The sequence below is a fragment of the Seriola aureovittata genome, chromosome 19 (assembly GCF_021018895.1).
Source record: "Seriola aureovittata isolate HTS-2021-v1 ecotype China chromosome 19, ASM2101889v1, whole genome shotgun sequence".
NCBI classification, from domain to species: domain Eukaryota; kingdom Metazoa; phylum Chordata; class Actinopteri; order Carangiformes; family Carangidae; genus Seriola; species Seriola aureovittata.
Genome location: NC_079382.1, coordinates 8,519,663 through 8,540,948, shown reverse-complemented (window position 1 = coordinate 8,540,948; position 21,286 = coordinate 8,519,663).

The window sequence follows — 21,286 nt, the reverse complement described above, 5'->3', positions numbered from 1 at the left end:
AAAATGCTCCAAAACTTTCTCTGCTCCACTTAACACGTTCAACTCTGCCTCTGTGAATCCAGGCCCAACTGTCATTTTAGTTTGAGAAATTCAGCCAGCAGTATCTTTCTGTCTTACTCTTCACAGGGATGTGAGAACAAACGGAGGGGCCTTATTATTCCTAATTGTCACCGACATTCTGTTTTGGCACAGCCAGACACAAATAGCAATGCTGATTGACTTTGACTAAATTAATTTGTTTTGGGGGTTAGTCCCACTTGCATTAGGCTCACTCAATGAACCTTCGTCTCGCTGACCTGATTCAACCTCTGTTGCATTGCTCAATTTGCCTGTTTATCTAACTGCTATATTTGAACATACAGGGCTGCCAGCAAAAGGCCCTCTAAATTTTTTTCATCGGGAGACCACCAACCCAAGCCTCATTAGGGAAGAAATACACAGAACCCATAAATTGTCCACTAAATTACCACGCACACCCGCGGAGAAACAACACACAAAACAGGATACACATGAGGAAGGATGATGGAGCATCATTAGCAAGCTCTATCAGTGATCAGTTTTCAGTTGTTTTCATTTAAAAAAACAGACTTTTTTTTTTTTTTTTTGGAAAACTTTAGCATTGCTGCTTCTCACATATTGTAATACTTGTTTTGTTCAGCTTCAGCCACTCAATTTACATGGAAAGTTGTACATTTCAGGGCATGTATGTAGATTCATGCTGATTAATACAGATGAAACATAGACTTCAATCTTATGGGAACTGTCCCTGTAATAAAAGCAGTTATTATTTCAGTCCTTACTGTTATTCTACTTGGCACTAACCTGGTGAGTCAGAGGATCTAACAGTGGACAGCGCCACGCTCCACAAAAGACTGAATAATGGATCAACTAGAATAACAAAATAAAACTGCTCCCTAAAATGCTCTGTAGTTAAATATGTTTATAGTCAAGGATATTTCAATAGTGTTCAACATTCATAATCAGAAGAATGTAGCTCAGTGTCTGAGGTTAAACCAGGACAGGACGAGACTCCAGTTTGCAGAACGAAAACCTCTGATAATTCTGATTTGTCAAACAGAATATTTTACATCAAAGGAACAGTAAAGGTAAAGACAGAAAATCAGAGAAGAAAAGGGCTCACACAAATATAAATATCAGAGGGAGAACGCAGACTGGAAGTCTTTTGAAGTGCTGTACAAAGTCGTGGCAGAAGCAGGACACGCTGCAACATCTAGGGAGGGCCTGGAAATTTTCTGTGGACAACTCCGGGTAAAGGGGGACGGGATCAGTACAACAACGAAGGGGATGAAATATGGGTTAATATAGAGTAATATGTTTACAGCTAATCTAATATCTGAATAAAAATCTCCAATTATAAATCCTTTGAAAATCTCCATTAGAATTACCCACATTGTATCACAGAAATACACATCCAGTGACCAGGTTCAGATGGTTCGGGTGAAATTAACAGTGCATAATCTATATATTAATAAAGCAACTCGAGGCCTGTTGGACAGATGTGACAAATTAAAATCTGGCCAAACATTGTCAGTTTGTTCTGACAACTTAATGCAGCTGTAATCAATTATAATACAATAGTATTTCTTCTACTCTCCAAAATGCTTTCAAACACATGCCTGTCACCCAGAGGCATAAAGTGGAGCGGCAAGTCTGAATGTCCTTCCCAAGCTACTTATCTTTTGTAGTTTGTTTTTGTTTTGTTTTTGGACTCTTAGTTGGCACATATCACTTAAACATGCACATGTATCAAGCTAGTGTGAAAAAGAAGACAAAAGCTTTAAACAAAAAAAAGAAAAGAAAAAAAGAAACCAAGCAGAGTTTTGATCATTCAAAGTGAACACAGACATTTTCATGGGGTGATGACATAATTATTTGTTATGAATCATAAATAAAGATCTGTGTTTTATTTGGCATCCTTGGTTCATACAAAATATAAACCATGCACCTAAAAAGATCAGCATGGAGCAGAAAGGTTTGCCAAGTAACCATAAAACCTAAAAAAAAAAAAAAAATATGCACAGGCTGTGTGAACAGACAGTGAGAAAACTATATTTAATCACAGCCAATGATCATGTGGAGCAATGTAAACAGTATGACACTGAATCTGAGAGGAGCCCATAACAATCTGGAGCTCAGGATGGTGGATGAGAACATTTAAAGTATTTCCGTTAAACAGGGTTTCTTTTTCTTTTGGATGACTTTGGAGAAAATTTGTTTCTCATTTGAAAGTTATAGAAACTTCATCATAACCAGCCGCAGTTTTTACATTTTAGCTTCAACCACAAAATACTCCTTTCATGTGGGGAACACATGACATGCTGTGTCAGTTTAAATTCTTTGAATATTACAATAATCGGGTCAGACAAAGCTGATAATTCCCAGTTGCTACCACTTGTCAGCACACACAGCCAGACATACACACACCAGACCAAAGGCCACTACCATGAACGGGTGGCCGCAGCTCATGCAAATTTATTGCTTTTCCTTTTTTTTTTTTTTTTTTTATATTGACCATCTGTAAATGATTTGATATCCATTTCATATGCAGTTATTCACTTATTGTGTCACTCATCTGTGAATCTGATATTTTAATTTAGATGTTCTGTATTAGCCACAGGTCTACAGGTCTGCAGAGGGAGCGTGAGGGCATGAAGGACAGCAAACTGCAAAAACTGGGATTTTTGCCAACCACACATCCACTACTAATTGCATCAACAATTAATTAGAAATTGGAAACTGTGACAGTGACCAAGCTGATCTTCTTGGACGCATCATTTTGACACAAATAATGGAAACAATATCAGATTTCTTTTTATTCTTACTTGAGTAGCTCCAGGTTATTCTACTGGTGTGATTGCTCATTAAAGGAACCCTTACATTTAGCTCCATTTTTGTTTGAAAAAATCCCCACAATTAAATATCAAAAGGATAGCATCCAAAAAGCCATGCCCACAATTTTTTTTCCCATCATTACCAAAAAATGTATGTGAAAATACTAAGTAGGACTGTACCTAAAGGACAAAAAAAGACAAGAAAATAAAAGCATTAATCCGTGCGACGTTTTTGATGGGCTGTCAGTAAATGTCACAGCCGGTCTAGATGAAACACTGCTAATCCACACGAATCGACTGATAGATTTACAGAAGTTAATTAAAGGGAAGGTCATTAGCTAACAACTGGTCTGTAAAATGAGATTTATGAGTGCCTATGTACAGTACGAGTACAGTATGCGTCAGAATCCAGCATTCCTTTCAAATCTAACATCTAAATCTGTAACAAACGCTTGAATATAAGCAGGGAAACTATTCAAATTCCCCATTTATAAAGCTGTTACATTCAGATTACTTAGTATTAAAGTTAATGGGGCACATTACAAAGTTTGCTAACTTTGTTTGAACAATGAGAAAATACCAAAAATTAGGTCAGTGCTTAAGACTGTGAATTCATTTGAATAAGTAGCACCAGCGATTTATTAGATTTCATACTGACAGCAAACTTTCCTGTGTGTAGACTTGTCATTTCCAGAAATGCGTTGATTTGGAAATTAGGTTACTAGTAATTTATACTGTTGTTTATTTACATCTGGATGTACTGGATTTACAGTACAACATGACCTCGCCATACAAATAAAACCAAACATCTGTTGTAGACAGGAAATATGCAACAGCATAAACAAAGTTTGCAAATTCCACCCTGCACTTAAGAGTTCCCAGTACACTTCTCTACATATGTGATGAGTTAAAGTGTTATTATCTGTCAAAGCCGTTCATTAACTCCAATGGGAATGTTCCTGTTTGTGATCACTCGTATCCATCAAAACGTGTTCTATATTTGTCTGTAAGGAGAGTGGATGGGTTATTGTAAAATATATACCTTTTGCTCTTCAAAACTAAAAGTTACCAAAAGCAGAATTATAATTTGTCTGAGTGAAAGTCATCATCTCAGCATCTGGAAAGCTGAAGCGGCACCTGAAGTACTGAAAAAATATGAAAGTTTATTTTGTGAAACATTAGCAAAGATCAAAGCTCAACCGAACATAAACTCTGCACATTCCTGGAAAATGAGGCTTTCCACTTTTAAATGCTGAGATTTTATAGAAACTTATACGTGCAAGAATTTGTATATTGGCCACATATAAATTCTTTACAGCACTCATAACACACGATGGACTCCCATGAACGCTTACCTCATGTAGAGAGAGGTATTTCAGGGGGTTCAGGAAGTATTCAGACCCCTTCACTTTTTTTTTCACATTTTGGTATGTTGTAGGTGAATTTTTCAAACCAGATCCAATCAGATGAATTTACCACAGGTGGACTCCAATCAAGGTGTAGAAACATCGCAAAGAAGACAAATGGGAGGGCACCTAAGCAAAATTTCAAATGTCATAGCAAGGAGTCAAATTCACCAACATGGACCGAAAAAAGTATTGTCCACGGCACTGGTACACTACTTTCAGCTCACAATCCCACAATGCAATGCATTTCACAAAGGTTAAAATTACAATTGTGCACTTAAGTGTCCAAAACCTTACTTACTTTACTGCTCACCATAGAGTAAACCATTGACTGTTATACTGAGAGTAAGTATTGAATGACAGAGCGACATGGCCGGATTAACCTGTGAGAACTCCCGGAGCAAAAATGTTCACATTAGGCCCCAATAACCCCCCTTCCTCCTAAGTTCTGTGCGATTTCAAATATGACCTCTATGTCAGTTGACTATGTGGTTTGATGGTCCATATTGCCCAAAAAATGTATATTACATACAAACACACACGGTAAACCGAATTAAGGGAATGAGTTTCAGCATCGACACAATCAGTCACACTCTTCATAAATTCCAGCAGAGGGCAGACACAACTCACAGGCCCATTCCACACCCTCCAATCTCACATTACGATGTCCTAAAAAAAATCAATGAAATCTTCCAAACACTGTGGGTAAAAGATTCCTAGCACAACTTGGTGCTGAAGTTTTACTCACCATATACTATACTACATTTATAAATGTGTTGTCTTCGTCCATAATTTTTTTGTGACGTAGTTTTATTGAGTCCCTAAATCATCATTACATCAGAGATCCGAGTGTTTTCCCATTGCAGTTGTTTGTGTACTTTTCAGGGTCAGTTCAGGTGAATTGATTGCCCGCTGTGGTGACACTGCTTGAAAACCACATCAATAAAGGACATAACCATCAACAAAGAAATTAACACTGGGGTCATGTCCCAACTGTTGGCTCAGAGAGTCCCTTCTGGGTCCAGAAATCCTTGCCTGCGAGTGAGATTCAGGAGAGTGGGGAAAGACCAGCAGAGCGGACGCATGGGATACCACTACAAGAGCTAACATGTTTTTGAGAGCATGTCCTCATTTCATCTGAAACAGACCATCACATATCTTAATGACTCTGATACTCTGAACATGAGAATTGTTTGGCAGAAGCATTTGCAGTTAAATGTACCTCCAAGAACATACCTCCATATAAAGTTTTACTGCAGCACAGACATATAGTACATATAATACGGTATCGCAATAACATTTTATATGGAATCTATTGGTTATAATCCAAAGTTCATGTGAGAAATAAAGATAGAAAGAAAGAAAGAAAGATAGATAGATAGATAGATAGATAGATAGATAGATAGATAGATAGATAGATAGATAGATAGATAGATAGATAGATAGATAGATAGATAGATAGATAGATAGATAGATAGATAGATAGATAGATAGATAGATAGATAGATAGATAGATACTTTATTTATCCCCTAGGGGAAATTCATGTTGAAGCCAAGAGGACGGAGAGAAGGTGAGGTGAGGTGAGGACAGGATAAGAAACGAAAGGGTAAAAGAGGACAAGACAGAAAAAGAAAGTAAGAGACGATATGACTGGACACAAACAAAAGCAGGAGGAGAGGAGAGGTGAGAAAAGGATAGAAGAGAACTCTCTCCCTTCACAGGGACCATTATGTAACATGAGAGATGACACGAGCACCTAAACTATGCTTTTATGTGTTGAGATATCAGATCACTATGGTTAAACTCAATAGCAGCAATATTTTTTATTTTATTTATTCTTTTTTTTTTGTTTTTTGATTTAAGCCTGATATTCTTGCAGACTACACAGTAACCACCCTTTGGATCCTGTCGCATTCCAGCAGTATGGAGATTTATTGCACAGTGGGTGTTCACAGTTGTAGTCGGGTGGAGGAGGATGGGTTGTTCAGCATGTGGGCCTGAGCTCAGGGGATCCATAAAGTTCAAACAAGGTGACAGATTTACTCTCAGCAGATGGAGTGATCTGAGGTCAAGTGGTGATATGGAATAAGCACACCTCTCACGTCCTGAAAACCAGAACAGTCTGCTCTCATAAACATCACAACAAAACGGGGGCAGAGGGTGTTGTAATGTGTGTCTGATGCATGCATGACTCATCTGCAGCCTTATTTTCAAAACACCTTTTTGCGCACTGCTGGAAAAGTTTGATATCTGACTGTTTTGCAATTGCAAAGAAGTTACACTTGCAGAGTTTTCAGTCTAATCCGAAGGGTCATTACGCAACATGCAGTTCAGTGAGCACATAAGATCATTTTTTTGGAGCTTGGGTTCATCATGGCAAGAATCCAAGACAGGACAAAGATTGTGACAGGTTAGAATTTAACTTCTCTGACAAGGTCGTGATTCTGGCGTTCATCTGATAATCTCAGGCATAAGCCGAATAAGGGCATCCTATGGAAAATATAGAAAGTGTATTCTATCTTCTATGCGGCTTGTTATTCACCGTATATAATTATGAACCAGCACTTTCTTTTTTGAAGACGTCCGGTCATTCTCCTCGTACCTCCTCCATCATCAAGGACGGCTGCTTAAAAGATGTTTATTCAAAGCATTATTCAGAGCACTGACACTGAGGTACGCATTACAGTACAAAACATATTTCAATCATCTATTGACGAGACTGAGACATGGAGGCATAGATTAGCGTATAAACATATCCTGCACGGACATTTTCTGCATTTTTCTTTCGAAATGTGCTTAGTTGCTTTCTTGCAGAGAGTGAAATGACAATATATTACTCTTGTTTCTGTGCATTAAATAAAAAGCTGGCATAAAATCGGTCTAACGGCACCTCTAAAGCCACATATGAATGGAATTAACATTACACTGGCAGGCGGGTAATAAAACATTCACTCCTTTATACTTTAATTTTCTTGTCGACTGGAAGACGAGCCCTTGCGCAAGGCCATTACACCCGGACGCACAGCCAGGTACTGCGGCTACGCTACAGAGCAGACGGATAACCATCAATGACCCGTCTCCGTCTGCCATTCCATCCTGCAAAGTCTGTGCTTCAAATCCAGAGAATGGGCAGCTGGGAGAAGCATGAGACTGGGAGCTATTGGGGGACGTGGATCAGAGGCTCCGCTGAGATTGCCATGACCAACGGCAGACCGGACCTTGTGCTCTGTTCCTCCTCACTTCACACTGTCTGCATCATGGAGCTTACTGTGCCCTGGGAAGGTGCTGTGGATGAGGCCTACGAACGCAAGAGCCTTACGTGCGCAGAGCTGGCAGCTGATGCTGAACAACACGACTGGAAAGCTAAAGGCCGCACAGTTGAAGTTGGCTGAAGAGGCTTAATGGGCAAGTCAACTACCAAGCTACTTAACTTCACCGTCCCCACTCACAACAGTAAAATCTCAGGTAAGTACAATTAACAAGGGACTGCAACACCTAGTCCTAAATATAACTAACTCATGATTCTGTATGGCGCTTTAATGACTGGAAAATTACAGGATATGGCCTGTAATAGACATGGTCACACTGCAGGACTCACCAAATCAGAATACCAGCAGCTACCTGTAGCTAACATTGTGACACTGGCAGTAAATGTTTTCCCATCATTGTATCGGTTCCTAAATAGGCCTGCATATATTTATATAATGTGACACTTGTCTATTGGATTGGCAAAAACAATGAGTCTCTCTGGCAACCATTCTCACACAAAAGACTAATTTCATACAAAGCTGATGAGAGAAAAAAGCAGGACAAGCAGCTCTTCCCATGGAAAAAACTCAAAAGATTCAAATTGAAATAAAAGGACATTATTCTGGATGTTTCAATTACAAACAAATAATCGATTATGAAACTTGTTGAAATGAGGCTCGAAGCTATTTAACCCCCCCCCCCCCCCCCCCCCCCACTTCATTATCTACACATATTAAACAAACAAGATATCAAGTCTTTATCCTAAGATAACCAGCTGCTGGGTTTGGCTTCACACCAAGCGGACACAAATGACTATAGTATCAATCCTCTCGTCTAAATCTCAGCGAAAGAGTGATTTCTGAAACTGTCAAACTGTAATCGAACTACCTGTAATGAATGAATTATTTTGAAGTCCTTCAAAAGAGATGGGAGCCAGTCTCTGTACTTGTCCTGACCGTATGGCTATCAAATAAATGGCATGAATTTCACAAGGACCAGCAATTTCTCAACTAACAACAATATGTGATCATCATAAAGTATCACCATAAGCAGGGCTGCTGATGTGGCAGACTTTATTGGGAGTGTATATTTATTTATAGATAGATAGATAGATAGATAGATAGATAGATAGATAGATAGATACTTTATTTATCTCCTAGGGAAAATTCATGATGTCTGTTTATGTACAGAAACAAGGGCTTGCACAAGCAAGAATAGAGATAAGGGTGTGTCAAACATTACAACTTATTGGGTCCAACTTGTTCACGTGTTACACCCTTTCCTTTCATCTCAACTTTATGTTCACCTCTGACTCTGTAAGTGTGCCCTCGTTACATTTTTTCTCCCTTTATGATTTGGTGCACGTCACAACGTCGATATGTATTTTGCCTGCTCTGCATGTTAAGACTATGCTGTATGTGCTGCACACTGATAAGATACATTATTACCCACGAGCATTACTGAGAGAAGAGGGTAAAAGAGATAAAGTTGAGATAGGCCCAGGTTATGTGTTCCCATAGCCAAAACATGAACAAGATAGAATGCGCTTACTAGTACATGCTATGCGTCTTCTAATGCTATGCAACTGTCCATGAAATTTTCCCCAGAAATTAATCTTTGTCACTATTTTGTTAGGTAATAAATTTAAAAAAATGAATTAAGCTTTTGTGTTTAGGTGACTGCCACTCCCTCCTTTGTTCAAACGGTGAAATACTTTACGCAACTAACAAGACAGCACAAATGGAATGAAATGAATATAAACCTCTCCGCTGGCAAGTAGCACGCCCACAATGGAAACATGGTGTTTGTGCAATTTGCAATTTCTGTATGACTGTGACTTCCTCTCTCGGCCTCTGCTGAGAAAAGACATTACTCATTCTCATGGACTAAGTCTCAGTAGTAAATAGTTAAAAAGAACTTGTTTATCTGTGTTTCATGGCCTTTGCCCTGCCCCAGCCCGCCCAGCCCCCGAAGCTGACATTTTTCAACAAATATTTAGTTTGACACTTCACTCTACTATACACACATTCAAATCAGTAATGTTTAGAAGATCCAAAATGGAGCACAACACGGGGTTAAATGAGTGTGGAAAAATGCTATCTCAGGTGCTATTTGAGGCCAGGTAAGAATTAAACACACACACACACAAAAAAAAAAAAAATCAGAGGAACTCGGAAGCTATAAAAAAAAAAAAAGGTAAAAAGATCTGTGAAATCTGGCAAGAAACCAACACGTTTCATCCTGAAACATTTCAGATGCCTCAGATTTTTTTCTCTGTTCCTGCAGTGTTACGCCTATGACTCATGTCGTTTGGGAAACTTGACAGAAGTTTTACTCTTACTGTCAGACAGCATTTCCAGGCAACCTTTGGGACACCGAGTTTTCGAGATGGCACAGTAGACTCAGCTGACATGTTATGCAGACAGTGAGGGGAGCCACTTCAGATGACTTTGAATTACCGGCTGATAAAGGTTGCGTAACGCACACATCAACAAACACAAAATGTACTCACTGAGGTTGTTGAAACATGGGAGGGATGTTCAGAATGGACAAACACGGCACAGGCACAAACACGCACTGACACATATATACACACACACACACACACACAGATCTGTGAAATAATAATAATAATAATAATAATAATAATAATAATAACGATAACTGTTCACACACAGGGATGAATCAAAACAATTTCAACAGCAGCTTATGTTAGAAAGAGTGTGTACACACACACACACGTACGCTCACACACACATACACACACACACAAGCAGTTACATATCAGATTGTGCAGCGTATCATGACACACTTTAAGGTCTGACAGGTTGGCAGCATTTCAAAAGGAAATCCAGGTTACCGCAGGACACACTGCTTTTATCATGCCCTGATATAAAGACTCACCTCAGCTGAACCAGGCATTACCTCATTCACTAAAACGTATTCATCTGATTTTACACTGCATTTATGCCATTCTGTATCTCGCATACACATAAATGAAAGTATGAATGAACATAAATGAACAATGAATAATTGCATCAAGGGCAATATGCATCACACAGCTCTAATTATAACGTCCTATGCTGTGTTTTTCACCTCATGTGTGCCGCTGCATAGAGGCGGGAATTTTTTGTCTAAGCCGGGTTTTGCAGTTCCAGGGGCTTGTAGTTTTTAGCAGCAGGATCTAGAGACTGAAATATCTATTCACGGTGTCCAGAGGATTAATCCTCCTTTTACTGAACTCAATTCAGTCAGCAGAATCCCTCTGTCTCTTTATCTCTTCATTGATCTGTATCCATCTCTCTCAAAAACATGTTGTCATTTGCCTTCAACAAAAGTGTCTGCCGAATGAATGACTTTGTATATAATGAATTAGCAGTAAATTTGGCACAGACATTCATTTCCACCTCTGGATGAATTAGACAATAATTTGGTAATCTCTCAACTTTTCATCTAGACCTAAATCTCCTAACTTCCAACCTCAAGCTATCCATTATTGTAATTTATTACTTATAGAAGTACTTTGCATTTGGTGCTCATTAGCAAATAAACTAAGGTGGCGAACCTGCTAAACTTAGGCGTTGCATTTGTTAGCATGTTAAAGTTAGCATTTAGCTAAGTATCAGTGCTTAAGCCTCAGAGAGCTGCTAGCATATCTGTTGACTTAATCTTCTTTTCCCCCTTTGCCAACTCAGTTACTCCGATTGTATGAGACTTTCTTTTTTTTTTTTTTTTACATCTTTCCTTATAGATATTTTAAAAATCAAGTGGAAAAAAAATCTATCCAATCCATCCGAAAACAGACCTGTTTGTCTGTTTCATGCCCGGGCACCACTGCTAAATGCTGGCTGACAGTCTGATTGCACTAAACATGCCTGAAGTCAGCTTTTGTCCGCAGGGCACACAGTGTTCTTTGTAAAGAGACTCTCTCTCCTCTTCCAGGCCACTCACCGATCCATTCCATCTGCATGAGCTGCGTTTCGACCAAAAAGTACTTCTTCTATTCAGCATTGCGAGTACTTGACCAGTCAGAAATGTTCAGCACTGCCCCCAAAGTTCCTGAACCCTTGGAAGGTACTAGCCCCCCCCCCCCGACCGGGTTTTTGAGGGTCGATCAATTACCCCAGAACTAAATTTAGACCCTGGTTCCTGCGCATAGTTCCTCAAAAGGTTCCTGGTTCCATAAGGTTCCCTATGGTGTACAGTGAGGATAAGAAGGACGAGTACTTTCATTATCTCTGCCTTCGTTCAGAGAACTATGGTTTGAGAAGAGACCTTTTGATCTGTTTCCTTACACTGAAGGTGGCCAACCGCTAATCCTGGCAGAATTACGTATTTATAGTAGGAGCATTCAGGGTGGGAGGATTGTCTGAGCTATTTCTGCCTTGATCAGGCTTATAGTTGCTGACTGCTTAGTATTAAACTTGATGGCATGTTTACCTTGCTTACCTAAATCCAATCTGTTTAAGTTAGCCGAGGAAGGATTTAACACGATAAGAAATCAGTCTGATGGTCTTGATGAGCAGCTGGTTCAAATTCCCCTGTGGTGTCAGATAAATTTTACTTAACTACATGGAGCAGTTTGTAACGTGCTGAGACTTTAAAAAAATCATTGAAAACACTCCCAATATCTATTTATATTGGCCTAGTTTCAGATTGTACAGTATGTATTTAGCTACACACTAATATCAAGCAACAAAACCACTAGAGGTATAATTCCTGGTTTTGCTTTTGTTATAACAAAGGCTTTTTATGCTTGTCCATATTACTTGTTGTCTTGTATTGACAGTCCCCTCGTGGCCTAGTTGTGCGGTCTTTTCTGGGTTACGGTTACATATTAACAGTTCAACAGTGTGACCATTCATACATGAGGGACAGGTCTGTTATTTCTAATGTTTTCATAAACCACCACATAGCTGACATACTGCAAAGGTTATAGTTTAAAGACTCACAATGTTCAGCCAAATGAATGATCTGAAAGTATACTTCATCTGAAGCATGACCTCTTATTATTTCATTCCACCTTGAAAATGAAAATGTTTTAGTTTAGTTTATTTAAGATGAGGACATTAAATCCCACACAACAGCTAAAAAGATGTCATGGATGATAATATCTATTGTGGTAAAGATGTGGCAGTATATGTGACTATATGAAACATTGTTTTACCTACAAACCAAAACAACAAATACCTATATCTTCATCAATAAGAATCACTGAAATAAAGTCACACATCCAAAAAAAAAATGATAAAAATGAAATGCAAAGTATAAGTAGGATGGTATGCCGTCACTTCCCAGTTTCCCTTAAGCTTAATTCTCCCTTCTGGTGAGAAACTAGTTCATCGATCATTCTGTATTTAAGAGGTTTAACACAGAAAACACAGAAAATTAGATCATAAAACCTTTGAGTTGTTTTCGACCCAATTTCCTTGAGATATTAGAAAGATTTTATAGTTCACCGAAAGTATGTAAACAGTGTGCACAGCATTGCAATCTTATAATAAAAGAACAGTCCTTCCCTGTAAACAAACCTTGTCAGATAAAGGCTTGGTCCTAGCAGAGTGTCTCCTTTTCTACGACGCTGTTCCTCCATCAATCTCCCTGAATTTGCGAGTACAGATCTGTTGTTGTTGTTATCAGTGCCCTGCCCAAGGACTGCACTGCACATGTGCTCAATTTATTTTATTCATCTCTTTCATCTTCGTCACATTAAGCTAATGGTAACGCCAGTGTTATTGTTATGCAGTGCAAGCGTCCTGTGGGTCTAGTTTTATCAATGCTCATAAATAACCACAAATCATCAAGCATCGCTCCTGTTCTGCTACATCCTGCTATTTGAATGCTTTGTGTGTGTGTGTGTGTGTGTGTGTGTGTGTGTGTGTGTGTGTGTGTGTGTGTGTGTGTGTGTGTGTGTGTGTGTGTGTGTGTGTAGCCTTCACACTCCCGAGCTCACCACCCTCTAGAGGCATATGAACGTCACAGTAGCTGGCATCACGGTAGGAACTTTCCCCCTGACAAGATTTTGGGCTTCAAAGTCATAAGTCTTTCTCTTTCTGCCCCATGGTGGGCTAATAACCTATTCTGTGACTCATGTTGTCTCGCCTGTTCCCCTGCTTTAACCTCATTCTGCTCAAATCCCCACCACTTTCTTTTGCATGTCACCCCCTGAGCCGTGCCTTGTGCCCAGCCTTTGTTCCTTGGAGAAACCCTGGCCTCGTGTGACCCTGGTTCCTCTGCGCAGTTTCTGCCTTCATGCCTCTTCCCTCCTGCTGCTTCTCTTGAGTATAACAGCTAGTGCCTGCTGTTAAGATAAAAAAAAAAAAAAAAAAGGCTCTCTCCCAGTGACTCCTCCTCTGTTTAACCCTTGTGCGGTTTTTCGGGTCAAATTGAACTGTTTTATATTTTAACTGAAAGAAAAAATGTTTTCAACCTGAAACTTCATGGCCATATCTTATTTTCTGTGAAGAATTTGTAAAAGATAAAATGATCATTGAGTATATATATATATATATATATATATATATATATATAGATGTGGGTTCGAGTCCGACCTATGGCCCTTTGCTGCATGACATCCCCTCTCTCTTTCTCCAACTTTCATGTCATTATCTCACTGTCCCTATCTGAATAAAGGCAAAAAATAACTTTAAACCCAGAATGACAGTGTAAAGGAAACAAAGATAGAGAATATGGGAGCAGGATTTATTTTACTTATTTTTTTAGGCACGACCTCATATCATCTGCCTTCTAGTTCTTGTTACTGAAACAAACACAAATCAATTGTTTATTCTGCAAAGCACTGATGATTAATCCTTTAATCCGTGGGATCAGTGTGGACATTGTGGAGGAGTACAAGTACTTAGGGGTGTACTTGTACAATAGACTGGACTGGGCCAAAAACACTGACGCCCTCTACAGGAAGGGCCAAAGCGGTCTCTTCTTTCTGAGACGGCTGAGGTCCTTCAACGTCTGCCGGACGATGCTGAGTATGTTTTATGAGTCTGCGGTGGCCAGCGCCATTCTCTATGCTGCTGTGTGCTGGGGCAGCAGAATGAGGGAGAGGGACGCCAACAGACTCAATAAACTCATCCGCAAGGCCAGCCATGTTGTTGGAGGGGAGCTGGAATCTCTAACAGCAGTGTCAGAGAGGAGAGTGTTGTCCAAGATAAAGACAACAGAATACTGGACAACTCTTCACACCCTCTCCACCATGTGCTGATCAGCCACAGGGGCAAGTTCAGCCAGAGACTCATTCCCCCACGTTGCACCACAGAGCACCACAGGAAATCATTCCTGCCCATGGCCATCAATCTGTTCAACTCTTCCCTCTGAGAAATCCATCAATCAATTGATTGATCCCTGGACAGTTTCAGACAAATTCACTGTTTACTTTAAATGGCATGTAAATAATAATAACTATGTATATAATGTTTATTTCTGACAGGGTATATTTTTTCTATTTGAATATGGCGGGGTTATATCTATATTTTTATTATATATATATATATATTATATATATATATATATATATATATATAGATGTGGGTTCGAGTCCGACCTATGGCCCTTTGCTGCATGACATCCCCTCTCTCTTTCTCCAACTTTCATGTCATTATCTCACTGTCCCTATCTGAATAAAGGCAAAAAATAACTTTAAACCCAGAATGACAGTGTAAAGGAAACAAAGATAGAGAATATGGGAGCAGGATTTATTTTACTTATTTTTTTAGGCACGACCTCATATCATCTGCCTTCTAGTTCTTGTTACTGAAACAAACACAAATCAATTGTTTATTCTGCAAAGCACTGATGATTAATCCTTTAATCCGTGGGATCAGTGTGGACATTGTGGAGGAGTACAAGTACTTAGGGGTGTACTTGTACAATAGACTGGACTGGGCCAAAAACACTGACGCCCTCTACAGGAAGGGCCAAAGCGGTCTCTTCTTTCTGAGACGGCTGAGGTCCTTCAACGTCTGCCGGACGATGCTGAGTATGTTTTATGAGTCTGCGGTGGCCAGCGCCATTCTCTATGCTGCTGTGTGCTGGGGCAGCAGAATGAGGGAGAGGGACGCCAACAGACTCAATAAACTCATCCGCAAGGCCAGCCATGTTGTTGGAGGGGAGCTGGAATCTCTAACAGCAGTGTCAGAGAGGAGAGTGTTGTCCAAGATAAAGACAACAGAATACTGGACAACTCTTCACACCCTCTCCACCATGTGCTGATCAGCCACAGGGGCAAGTTCAGCCAGAGACTCATTCCCCCACGTTGCACCACAGAGCACCACAGGAAATCATTCCTGCCCATGGCCATCAATCTGTTCAACTCTTCCCTCTGAGAAATCCATCAATCAATTGATTGATCCCTGGACAGTTTCAGACAAATTCACTGTTTACTTTAAATGGCATGTAAATAATAATAACTATGTATATAATGTTTATTTCTGACAGGGTATATTTTTTCTATTTGAATATGGCGGGGTTATATCTATATTTTTATTATATATATATATATATATATATGTATATATGTATATATGTATATATATACATATATATGTGTGTGGAATGGAGCACTGCAACATAACAATTTTCCCATAGGGGATTAATAAAGTATTTCTGATTCTGATTAACCCTTCCCCTTGTGGAACAGCTGCTCAGTAGCTTCTAAATAACACCTTCACCTCAGCAGCCCCTCTTTGAAATGTGATCATGTGTGTCATATTATGTGTGAAAACACATGGTCGTCACACATGCAGTTATTTAGACTACCAGATGGATGCAGTGAGTGGGGCATGGTTTGGCCATGTGGCTTTGTATTATCATCCATGTTATAATGCATAGTTTCAAATTGCGCTTTAAAAAACCTGAGTGGCTGAAAATTAAGAGAAGAGTGAAGTATCGCAAAAAAAACATTTTCACTGAGGTGGAAAGATGTGGTGTATCAATAAATAGCAGATAGCAACAAAGTGCAATAGAAAGAGACTTAAATAAATGATGACGTATATGAAGCATGACATAATCATCCACAAGCCTCCACTCAACTGAAGACACAACACATGGCAGCAAAAACGTCACATCTGTCAGGAGTGATGTGGAGATTGTAACGTTTGTTAAATGAATAAATGAAACTGAAAAGTTGTAAAAATTTGAACTCTATTGTAGCTCTCAAAAATTAAAAATTTTGAAAATGGACTTTCCAAATATTTTATGTGGAATGATACACAGAATTGATGTTTGTGAAAAACACTGAATGTAAACAGCCGTATACGATAAGCTCTGCAAAATGCCTTTTGTAACAACTGGAACACAACCGGAAAGAGTACTCAAATGCGCATTTCGGAAACAGTCACTGAGTTCAAAAATCACAGTCTTCACTTGCAAAATAGGTCAGTATACAGGAAGTCAGAAGAACAGGCACACAAACCTCACAATGAAAAGGCAGAGGCAAGGTCCTGGTATACTATCATAAATCAAAACCATGAACACTAGACACTGGAAGAATTGCTGGAAGGCTTGATGTTAGGGAAAATTCTTATCATTAGTGGTGAAGAAAGAGCGCTGGAGTCCAGGATGTCTTATGCTGAGGATGTTTATTGATGCATGATCAAGGAGAAAAGAGAAATCATCAATACAGGCTTCTGTGCATGATGTCACCTCAAATCTGAAGTAGGAACCCCTGAGGATCGTCTTTATACATTTAGAGAGATTACTATAGATGGCTTACACTCCATAATTGGTCAAATATCTAAAAGAAGAGAGAGAAGAGGGATGTGTGAATACACTATTGGCTCATTAACCATAAACAAGGAAACATGACTATATACGCCCAAGTGCTTATTATTGTTGATATTCCAATAAAAAAAATGAATTAAGAGTATCGTAAAAGATTACACAATTCACATAAAATGAAACTTAACTGCTAAGTATATATGGAAAGAGTAAGGAATTTCTTTCAACCTCTGATTTGGTTGTTTTATTTTCATTGCCTTTTTGGTGAATTGACCAATTTGGCTGAAGACTCAGACTTGTTTTCTGCTTTGGACAGATTGTTGCCCATTATACATCAGTACATCAAACAAACATACAGAGAATTTAACAACACTTCAGCTGTATCAAGGTCTCCAAGCTTCGTTCCTTTTTCACTGCTGCTGGTTTGAAGGTTTAGACAAAATCAGAATATATTTTGTCCTGTGTACACAGCCTTTTTTATCTCTATCAGCACCCTAACTTCTGGGATCAGAAATCCAACGGAGCCCCTATATTTCCCATAGGACACAGAGCAGGTAATCCCCGATCTGGTTTTAAAGGAAGTAGATCTATTTCATTCTACCCCAGAAACATCTTTTCTATAGTTTAAACCTCAGGTGGGCCCCTCTGTGTCGGGTACGGCCCGGAGCCTTCCCAGAAATCACAAAACAGCCACTGTAGCGGCACAGCGGGTGATCAGGAACACACACCCCTGTTTTTAACTTCTCCACAACCACACAACCACTGTTTGACAACCACTTAATTAACTAAATTCTATTTCTATTACAGTATTATCACACTGCTTTTAAAAGTATAGGTTTTAGCCATTAACTGTTTTTCCAATTTCAAATTTACACAGTTTTCTTTGATTTCGTCAAACACTGACAAGCTAAGGCATGACTTCAGTAAGTTTTGCACTTACCAGGCTGTAGTTATATTGAAATCCTGCCTTTGTGACGCAAGATTGTTAGGGAAAATGCTTATCATTGGTGGTGAAGAAAGAGCGCTGGAGTCCAGGATATCTTATGCTGAGGATGTTTATTGAAGCTTGAGCCCAAGGAGAAAGGAGGCATCATCAATATAGTCTCCTGTGCATGATGTCACCTCAAATCTGAAGCACATTTAGAGAGATTACTATAGATAGCTTACACTCCATAATTGGTCAAATATCTAAAATAAGAGGAAAAGAGGGATGTGTGAATACACTATTAGTTCATTAACCATAAACAAGGAAACATGACTATATAACATGACCAAGTACTGATTCGCAGAACACCCAGCCACTTGTTACTGACCATCTAAGGTCTGCGGTTATCAGCCCTGGCACCAGCAGTATCAGCAGCAAACCACAGCTGCATCTGGAGGAGCCGCCTGTGCGTCTCAAGGCCTGTAAGATTTAATGCAGTAGCTGTGGCACAGAGACATAGGGCTTCACTCTGACCTTTCACCCTGAGTCAGCCATTCACTAGGTGGACAAGAGAAAAGTCCCTTACACTTGACACTAGGGACAAATACAAACTGGCACAGGGTATAGGAGTACAGAGACTATATACACTTGAGAGGGGAAGACGATGATACACAGGTGAAACCTATCGGGACGGGGCAGACAATCACACTGTTGGGAGAGACACAGCAAACAACATAAAATGAAACAGGAAATAATGCATGATGAAAATAAGGAACACTAGCACTCGGGTCGGAGCATGACACCTTTAAGGTAAACTACATAGAAAACTATGAGACAAAGCAAATGATTTATGCGGTAAACCAACTTGATTACCACCAAAATACTGTACTACCATAGGGAGTCACAGTGGCTAAGTGGTCGAAGCACCACATAACAGCATCATCCCTGATTCAAGTCTTGCTCACGACCTCCACAAAAAAAGGCACAATTGCCCGAAAACAATTAACTTTCTACAAAACTGCACTTTTACTGGAGTCAAAAAGATTCAAAAAAAGAAGTCACTGGAGATGATCAGAGTCCAACGCAATAGAATTTATTCTTTCACAAGAACAAAAGCGAGATCAGATCTGGATCCGAACTAAAGACAGAGTGCCTGTACTCAATCATATATATTTCTTTTCTTAGGTGGATTCTCCACCTATTTTAAGTCAACCTATCACCATCTCGAGAACAATGGTGCTCAGCCCCATGTGGAAACCAAACCAGGCCTGCCAGGGTAGCGTAGCAGGACCAGGTGTCCAGAAGCCTCTCGTCTACCCCAACTAAGGCTCCTGTTCCAGGGCATCGTAGTACAATGAGGCATCCAAAAGCCCCTCTTCTACCCTAAACCTAAGGCCCTCATCTATCCTCAATCTGGGCCTTGCTACAGCTGCTACTCCAACACCATTGCTCCCAGGGCCTTCACACCATTTTGTTTTTACTTTATTCCCTCCAGGTTCCTTTTCTATAACAATCTACTTCAGTAAAGGCTGGTTCACATACAAATCTCACCTCAGTTGGGAGTATAGCCATTCCATTGGATTATATAAGTTTAGCATTCAGTATATTTATAATGCATAGTATATTTTACTGAAAATAGCTATAGAAACCAAAATCACCTTTCTACCAGGTTGTAAACATGTTTATTTCTGCTGTAAAGTTGGGCATTTTAACCTGAGTCTATAGGAATTGACTTGCTTTTGGAGTCAGTCTCAATTGGCTATCCAAGGAAATGCAGGTTTTAGCACTTCCCTGTTGGCTTAATTTTTCATCTCCAGAAGTGTCCACTTGGAGACACGTTAAGCGTTTCAAATATACTGAACATACAGATCAGCTGTGGAGGATTTTTCTGCAGGAGTGGTGAGACAAACATTTGGTTGAGCATTCCCCCGACTAGCACAGAATGGCAAATGACAAAAGCAGTATGTTGTCTGCAGCTGCTGATGTTTCCTTCATCCTTATCAGATACACTAGTCAATACACTACATGACTCCTCTGATCACGTATACATTATTTTTCCCTATGGTGTAGGCTTTTGGAGCTAAAGATAGTAAACATAGCTGCAGACATTTTCATGAATGTTTGAAATGTCAATGAACAACAAAACAAATTCATTCATAAATTCTGGTCAATGAAAATCAACCAACAGATGTAAATATACAGTGATAATGAACCTGAAAGCAATTTAGCAGAATGACAGCTACAAGAACACTCTTGTCAACACTCCCTGAATCTGTCTCTCTCTAAGGGGTTGAGGCTCACTGCTCTTTCATCCACAGAAAGATGAATTTTAAAACTTTATTACATAACGGAGAGTGGAGAGCGTATCTCCATAGTAACAGCAGTATAAACACCCTCTGGCTCGGTGTTGTGCTAACCAAAGCTGTTCAGTATTCCAGCCCTCCTCCTCTCTTCTCATTTCATAAAGGCACTGAACATCTAAAGACGCAGCAGTCTGTCAGGGATGCCCCATGAGGGTCAGAAACACTAGATGATCATAAGAAACGCAGGTGAAAATTCAGTCAAAGATTTTCTGATGTAGGTAGTGCAGTGTACAGTATATTCCTTGAAGCACACTTTAACAAACTGTTGAATAAATAAAGCAAAAAAAAAAAACGAAGAGAAATAAAAAATATATATTCATTGCCCTACAGATATCACTTCCAACTTCAAAATGAAAAGAAACCCCAGGAAGTGTTAAAAACATGCCCTTAAAAATAGAAGAAAAAAAAAGTGAAATCCAATTTCTTGCAGACCAGAAAATGAACCCAACAAAAGGTGAGGGGTCTAAGTAATGGAGAGGAAAGGTCACATTAGGCCTCCAACGATCAGAAAAACAAGATAATCGAGAGACAACGATTATTGTGCGGCGTTCTGTTTCACAACACATTTCAGCCTCCCGACAAAAAACGTTCCACTCTCGGTACGGAGGGAATTAGGAAAATAGATTTCGTACTTGTTGCAACATAAAAGTTCTCTTTCACATTCACCAACTCCATTTCTGATGAAGACTTTCATCCATGATACATTTTCACTTTTCCCTACGCAGAAATTCATCTGCATCTCTCTCTCTCTGACCCTG